Source organism: Anomalospiza imberbis, chromosome 1, assembly GCF_031753505.1.
Source record: "Anomalospiza imberbis isolate Cuckoo-Finch-1a 21T00152 chromosome 1, ASM3175350v1, whole genome shotgun sequence".
Classification (NCBI taxonomy): domain Eukaryota; kingdom Metazoa; phylum Chordata; class Aves; order Passeriformes; family Viduidae; genus Anomalospiza; species Anomalospiza imberbis.
In genome coordinates this window covers 82,789,243-82,797,856 of record NC_089681.1, presented here as the reverse complement: position 1 = coordinate 82,797,856, position 8,614 = coordinate 82,789,243, and the positions used below count along the sequence as shown (strand labels likewise).

The window sequence follows — 8,614 nt, the reverse complement described above, 5'->3', positions numbered from 1 at the left end:
TCTTCAAAAGCAGTGTGGCCAGCAGGTCAAGGCAGGTGATTCTATCCCTCTACTCCTGGTGAGATCCTGGTGAGACCTCTCCTGGAGTGGGGCATCCATCTCTCAGGTCCTCAACAGGAGGGAAGGACATTGACCTGTTGGAATGAATCCAGAGGAGGCCACCAAGATGATTAGAGGGCTGGAGCACCTTTCCTATGAGGAAAGGCTGAGAGGGTTTGGGTTATTCAGCCTGAAGAAGAGAAGGCTTCGGGGTTGTGGCCTTCCTGTATCTAAGGGAGTTTACAAGAAAGATGGAGAAGGACTTTTTACAAGAGCATGTAGTGCCAGGATAAGGGAGAACGGATTTAAACAGAGAATAGCTTTAGGTTAAATATTAGGAAAAAATTCTTCATGGTGAGGGTGGTGAGACACTGGAACAGGTCTTAGATAAATTGTGGATGCCCCATCTCTGAAGTATCCCAGGCCAGGTGGATGAGCCTCCGAGCAACCTGGTCTAGTCGAAGGTGTCCCTGTCCAAGGCAGAGGGGCTGAAACTAAATGGGCCCTTCCAACCCAAGCTATTCTCTGGTTCTACGACTTTAAGGGTAGGTTATACGGTATTTCATGTACAGCCGTGTCTCCTTTCAGGCTGGCTCTTCAGGACCCCTCTGGCCTTGTGGCTCTGCGGTTTCATACACCCGCAGGCAAAGTGCTGCCCGGGGGTGAGGCCAGGCCAGGGCTGCTGAGGGCACCGAGGGCAGGGATGGCCTGCCAGGAGCTCAGGGCTGTCGGCCGGGCTCCGCTGGCTGCACCTCGCTTCGCTGGCCTTGTGACAACAAGCTCCCCTTCCTGGCTGCCGGGAGAAGCCGTGCCTGAGGGAAACAGCAGCCTCTGGAGAGAGGGGCTGGCCGCGAACCGCGCCCCCCGCTCGGCCCCGCTCCGGCCGCCGCCGCCGCCTCCTCCTGAGGGCACGGCTGCCCTGCGGCGCCACCGCGCGGCCCCGCGGGACACGGCGGGACGGGGCCGGCACGGCTCCCGGGGGACCGCCCGGGTGAGCCTGCCCTGCCCTGCCCTGCCCTGCCCTGCCCTGCCCTGCCCTGCCCTGCCCTGCCCTGCACACAGCGCTGGGCGCACGCAGGCTGTCACACAGACACACACGCATCCCCAGAACACACCCAGACACGCACAGACACACACATACGGACACACAGACAGACACACACAGACAAACGCACAGACATGCGCGCCCACGGCTGCTAAAGGTGTCACATGCGCCTACCCGACAGCAAAAAGCAATCTGCCTTATTTTTCCATGCAGCACTGTCCGGTTAAAAGCATCTGCTCCGATCTCGCGCTCAAGTTATCACACACACACGACACCCGCTCCCTTCAGGAGGGCCAGCATCCACAAAGGCATTCTTCATGCACGCTGGCCGCATGGGACACACACCGCGCTGGGAATTAATTCTAAGTTTCCATTTTGATCACGTTGCTCAAACATGAGAATGAGTCATCTACCGTACTGAAACCATGACCTTTGGATTTACACCGAAAAAGGAATGATAAGCTTAGGACAGGGAAAGAAAACCAGAGGAAATGAAAAAAACCCCAAACATAGAACACCCAAACCCAGGCATATCTTTGATCTTTGAAACACGGTCAGCTGATGTTATTCACATGCAAGCTAAAGAAGTTGTGGCTGTGATTGGGTTTGTTTAGTGTATCTGCATGAACTCCAAGGGAATCATGCCAACAGCTCTGCAGTCCCTGCAGCAGGCATATTCTGGTCACAGTAAAGCAAGGCAAAGCTTTTTGTGTCCATTCATCCAGTAAAGGAACCATGTGAGATATTTCACTTAGAAATAGAGTCCATCTTTAATTTAGAGCAATCCTGCCCCTCAGCCATCCTCAGCAGCACAGTTATCCTGTGAGGGAAAAAAATGCTGGCATGGAAGAGTTGTTACTGTCAAAGTAACCAAAACATGAAGATCCAAAAGGAAACAAGTCTTGTAAGACTTAAAAAAATTATTAATGGGACAGAACTCTTGAATGTGTTTTTCCATCTCCTCCTAAGTGAGAACAAAAAAAAAAAAAAAAAAAAAAAAAACAAAAAAAAAAAAAAACAAAAACAAAACAAAAAAACCCACTAAACTGATTTCTAGTATTTTTCATCAACAAACCACCAGCTGTAGCACTTCCTACAGAGCAGACAGAAGTGTAATGCAGTGGACCAGAATGGGACCTGCCAAAGAACATGACTTTGAAGAGAACAGACACAAAGGGTATCAATATTTAAATACAGTAGTCCAGCCTGACTGAGAAAACCCAAGCATTTAAGTGGATTTATTATTTATGCCTCTGTCATACTTGGAGTATCCCTTCAGACAAAGTGGACAAAATCCTGGCAAGGATTGTTTTGTGTAAGTGTAAGACAATGAACTGGACAGGTTTCTAATGCATCCCTGAAGTGTGGCCCATCCAGCAGACAGGTTGGTTCTATGGGGTGTGGATGAAAAGAACAGGGGTTGCAGGAAACATTTATGAGCAGCCTGCTGAGACAATCATTAGATCTACTTGCATCCATCTCACTCTCCAATACATTAAAAGTGTGTTCTCAGAAGAAAATTTGGCCATGTACCAGTGGGCAGCTGTATTTTTAAGTGGAAACTTAAATTAAAATTAAATTAAATTAAAATTTTCTGTGCTCTAGCATGAGCTCTACCATCTGTTGTCTAGCTCATTTATGACCAGCTAAGCTTGCAAAAAACCCAACAAGGAACTGAAATGATGCAAAAGGCATCATTACCCCAGTCCCCTGGGGAAACGGTTTTGTATTTCCCACAGGGAGCAGGGATTTTTGTGCTTGAGTGGTGCCTACAACACTAAGAGAGAGATAAATGAATGTTAGAGCTGAACAAAACCAGAGAGAATAAAGAAAGCAAACTGCTTCCTAAGGATATGTAACTGAGAATTGTAATGGCAGGCCTGCATGCTAAAAAACAGATACTCACTTGAGGTGCTTCAAATAATTGAGACTTTGTATAAATAGTCTTCAATTATAATCCAGTGATGATCAATAGGAACAGCCTATTGATGCAGTGGTTTCTGCATTTGAAATGGTTTGTCTTCATGTGCTGCTTATGGCAAATGTCAGTTCATTTTGTATTCACTGATTTTATTTGAGAGACACACACAGGCCTGATTTCACCTGATGGAAACCCTGGATGAGTTGGCAGCTGCTTCTTCCCCTGCAAGTCAGAGGAGACTGAGGTCTCATTGGATAACACCTGGTATGGGAATGACAAAGCCTCCAGAATGCTGCTGGCCACACTGCCATTTCCACCAGCAGCAAATTGCTGTCTTCTCCCCACATCTCTACAGGGCAGTGCAAAGAGGGAACACATCTTTTAGTCTCTGCTCCTCACACCAGCTCCAGCACTTGCCTCTCATCCTCCCTTTCTTACAGGCGGGAAATTTGAAGGCCCATTCCCAGGCATGAGATAAATTTATTGACCTATAACCAGACAAAGACACAACAGTAGGGAACTCGGTGAAAGGTTTTTCTATCATTTTAGAAACCAACTAAGGAAATAACTCTATTAGAAAAAAAAAAAAAACAAAAAACCCAACAGCTTCTAAGCTTTTGAAGAGAAGGAGGGATTATACTCTATGTAAAAGAGTGATTTGAGACATGGGCAAGAGGACAGATCAGCTGGGTGTCTTTGGGTCAAAATCAGAGGAGACACCATCAAGGAAGTGCTTGTGGTAGGTGTCTGCTATGGAAGACCTGATGTTCTCCAAACAACTGAAGACTGGCAGTGGCAGCCTTGGCTGCACTGTTAAGATTATCCTACGGAATGTGGTGAAGAAGGTGAGTAGCAGAGTAAAGCCCCAGACCTTCATAAGAACAGATTTTATCTCACTCAGGGAGCTGTCAGGAAGTATCCCTGAAGTCTGCCTTGAAAGCCAAAGGTGTTAGGAGCATTGGGAGACTTTCAGACAGCATTCTCCATGCACAAGAACAGTCTATCCAACTGAGCAGGCACAGCAAGAAACCAGCCTGGTTAAACAGTGAGATATTGAAAGAGCTCAGATGCAAAAAAAAAGGAACATGAGAGTGATGGAAAAAGGAACAGGCTTCTAAAGCAGAATGTAGAAATATCACTCAGGCACGCAGAGATGCAGAGGGAAAGGTTAAAGTCCAGCCCTAGCCTGAGCTGGCAAAAGATGTCAAGAATAGCAAGAAAGTACTAACATACTGTATTGTGTGTTACCAAACAGGACAAGATATAGGTAGGTCCACTGTTGAGTGGGGTTGCCCAGTTAATTACAAATGACAGAGGGAGACCTGAAGATTTTTCTTTATGCCTTCTTTGCCTAGATCTTCATGAGGAAGGTTATGCTTCCAAGTCTCTATGGAATCAATGAGGAAGCAAATAAACTGCTGACAGTTGGAAAAATCTGAGTTAGCTGAGGTATGTGTTGGCTTCTCCCAGTTGCCGCCTTCTTCTTCAAGCCCAGAAATAGCTTCTAGGAGAGCCCACTCCATAATTTTTCAAGGTACTTAAGTGAGGTCAACTTATCTGTAATTTCCCAAATCTCTTTTCTTTTTCTGTTTTTGTAGATGGATGTAATATTTGCCCTTTTCCAGTCAGATGGGACTTCCCCCAAGCTCCATGACCTGTCAATGATGTTGCAGTGTGCCTCTGCAATGATGCTGGCAAGCCCTCCCAGCAGCCTTGACTGTGCTCTGCCAAGTCCCATTGATTTGTGTATGTCCCACTTGTACAGGTGATCTCAAACACTCTTGAGCTCCTTTGCGCTCCTTGGAAACCTTTCCAACAGTTTTCTGTGAAGCTGAAATAGGAGTAATTTGATGGATGACCATCTGCATATATTGTAGAGAAATGTGAGACCAGCAATAGAAACATGATAGAACAGACCTGTCAACTTTGAGGCAAGTAAAAACCGGTACAACACTCAGGGATCAACCAAGTGATGAGGCAGGCTAAGAAATGAACCAGAAGAGCTGTGGTAATCCTCAGCCAAAACAAAGAAACCATAAATCAACTAGCCAGAAGAAGAAGAAGAAATAAAAAAGCAGTGTTAAAACACATCCGACTGGACACTCTGGCATCCTTACCTACCGCAACAGGGTTCCTTAATGTTATGCGGTCATTGCCCTGTTCAAAAGCCAGAGACTTGTAGTAAAGCATTTTTCACAAAGTTCAGGCTTATGAATGCTCACATTTTACAACACAACAGATGTTTAACAATGTGACAAGTCAGCTGGAGGGCCTGAAGGGAAGACTGGAGCAACACTTGCTGCAGAGACAACACAATTATCTTGGAGGCCACAACCAACTTAGATGCCTGGCAGAAGGAAAAACCAAGCAACCACACTATCAAAGTGAGAGCAATGGGAAACAGGGGTATATGCTGGGGTCTGCCAAGGCGCTGCAGAAGTGAATTCTCCAGTCATGGTAGATTATTTTTACAGGGGCATTGCTGCCTAATATGTATGTAGGTATCTGATAAAATGAGAGTGCTATTAAATACCTGATAAGCACAAAGATATCTTTCAGCAGGGTTCAGTTTTATGATAGACGCAGGGGTGTAATTGCTCAGATACTATCAACATGACAAAAAGGAGGAAACCTGAATGGACAAGTAGAAATTACATTCTGGTGGTGCTACTCCCAGTATGCTGTAAGCCTTGCAGAGTAACATCCAGTCTCTGTGTGAACATGTAGCAGAGATTAACAGCCATTACTGTCTACACTGATCTTCAATGCCATATTGTGTTCTGTGGGAATAAGAAGGGCTGCTCCAGTGTCCTTTTTTTCCCACGGCTGTATGCAGAATAACTCCTGTCCTGCCAGGTATGAAAGTGGCTGACTTTCTAGAACACCTAGTATATTCACCAAGGATAATTAATGCGACTCCTCAAACTAAAAGACTTGTAAAAATGCATGCTGTGCAGGAGGAAACTTCAGGAATGAGCTGGAATCTGTGCCTAGTTCTCAGCAGTAAAGCATTACCACATCAGGTCTATGAGAGCTCCTAATCAGGCTCAGTGCAGGTGCAGAACATGCATTGCAAAACACACTGTGGAAGATAAGCACTTCTTGTTAAAACAATTCAACATACAAAAAATGGTACAAAAGCCTAACTAGGAATGTAATTATACTCACATTTTGCTCTTTTTTCTTTTTCTTTAAACAGCCAGAGGCATATAATAATGTATTTTATTTTCCCTATTTATTCAAATAAAACCTTCACCTTTTCTCAAATAAGTACTTCAGATTTTTATTATCATTAATTATGTGTATTACAATAGCAGCCAGAAGCCTCCGAATTAGTGCCCAACTCACAGGTCCCTGTTGTACAAACAGGTGCTAAAAACCACTCCCAGCTCCAAACTGATGACAAATGAAATCATGAGGATAAAGAAGTCCCTTTGGGATCCTTGTCTAAGGAGTCAGGCAGACCCAGGGACCATGCAGCATGCTAATGGCTGTGATATTGTTTTTTCACTTTGGAATAGACTCTGGAAGAAGAAAAAGAACTGAGTCTGTTGGTGCATCATGTTTCCCATATGGGACTCATTTCTGCATGCTTGCTGATGATCCTAGTTTCAATCCTTGCTCAGTAGGAACCTGAAATTCAACAAGTGAAAAATGTGTCCTCGTTGAGGACACACAATAGATTCCCATTATATTCCTTCAAACCAGGGTTTTAATTCTGCTCTCTGGTGGCAGTTACAAACCAAGAGAAGAAAGATGCTTCAGAAGGAGAAAAAGACAGCCCAGGGTAATTTACCCAGAGATGAGTGCAATAATTCACTCCTGCCTGCCTGGTAAATGGGGCTGGTTGGATGTTTTCCAGCAGGACTGATGTCCTGGAGAATGCTTTCCAGAAAAAAAGCAACTGAAAAAAATAAGATGAACTGGGAAAATATCTATACCACCTTGCCTGAAGGTGATGGTGGTTCTGCTTCCATGTCCCTATTGTACCACTGCCATGGGGATACAGAACTACTCCAGAAGAGACTAGAAAGAGGTTGTAAAAGATCCAACAAGAAAGACAAAGAATAATAGACAAGAGAGCCTCAGTTACACACCTTCAGAGGCAGAGGTAGCTTGGGCCATCACTGAATGGGACACTCTACCTGCCTGTCTGAGTGTAGGCTAGGGCGATCTAGTTTTTCAAAGGCCACATAGAGGTGGAAGTGAGACTGGTTGTTCATTTGCCCTTTCTGCCAGTTACCCAAGAGAGAGTCTTGCACATTTGTACTGAACTTTACATCCCAGATATATAAACAATGCAGAATTAGTCTCCTGAGAGGTGAAGGTGGCTAAGCTCATCCTTTTGTTTTATGCATGAGAAGCTCTTTGTGACACAGTGATCACCTTGTCAGCTTTATAGGTACTCTTTTCCCACACAGCAGCACTACTGCAAACAGCAGTGAACCCTTCAGCTTTAAAACCTTCCTGGGAAGAAGCCCTCCCAACCAGAGACCTTTTCCAACAGGGAAGCCAAAGCTACACTAGGTAAGAGATCCCTTTGCTGTCTGGCAGGAAGTGCTCGCCCTCCTGAAGGCTCCAGTTGCAGATAGATTCCTGCAGCACTTACACCTGCAGGAGAATGGCAGAAAATTATCCCTTGTCATTAAAAATGTTATCTTTTTCTTTTGGGAGGTCCTTGAGTCTCTGCTCCCTTCATCTTCCTCTCCACAGTGGCTGCTGGACAAGGCTGCAGGATATTGGACATGAACCAAACCCAGCTCAGTAGCCAAGATTCCATTCTAAATGCAACTACTATTATTCTTTAATGCTAAACCATTGGTCCCATTGCTCATCAGCTGTCAGTGTGACAGAGGCTACACTCTGACTTCAGCTCACACAGGCCAAGTTCTGGAAATAGTTTGATGCTACCTAAGTAAATCTTTGCCTATTAATGAAAATAGCAAAGGGAATGACAAAATTGTTTGGGCAGATAAAAAGAATGAGTGTTTGACCCTGACCAAATTCTCCATCTTTGGGTAATCTCTCCCTGTCCTGTAACTCCTGGAAATAACCACAGCTGGTTGTCACAGACCCTTTTTCCTTTCTCTCTTTCTGCTAGCAGCTCTTTGTCTTAAACTATAGTGATGTTATTCCTGCAGCAGTGTACCAGGGACATATCACTCTCATCTTCAGAGGTTTGAACTCCTCTGGAGAGGTGCAATAAGGCAGAGGTCAATCAGGGTCCCTATAAATGCTCTTTGCTCAAGATTGATCTGATATACTTTTAAGGCATATCAGCTGTATTTTGCATGTTATCATCCTCTTGTGGCAGCATTACACACACCTATTTATACCCACATGTCAATAAGAGGCAGCCCAGGACCTTGGCTCTGGCGCTGATTTGGGAGAGGAGTGTCTGCTTCCTTGGGGAAAGATGGGAAGGGATGATGCCACCTGCCACATTACCACAGGGAGGCAAAGGCTGCAGCAGCACCATGGCTTCCTTCCACCTGCAAGACCCAGCAAAATGGGTACAGCTTAGTTGCAAAAAAGAAACCCCGAGGGAGAGCTCAGGGGCCCCCATGAGTCCGGTCCTTGGCCACACTGTCCCCTCTCCAGCAGCATCC

General features: G+C 45.3%; 1 long non-coding RNA gene across 1 annotated transcript; it reads right to left on the bottom strand.

The window, feature by feature from the left end:
- Window positions 1-1,365: 1,365 nt before the first annotated feature.
- LOC137478167 (uncharacterized) lies at window positions 1,366-3,757 on the bottom strand. Its single transcript, XR_011001442.1, has 2 exons — window positions 2,104-3,757; window positions 1,366-2,048 (listed from the first exon to the last, which is right to left on the bottom strand). It is a non-coding gene; the product is annotated as an uncharacterized lncRNA (long non-coding RNA).
- Between the last annotated feature and the right edge of the window lie 4,857 nt (window positions 3,758-8,614).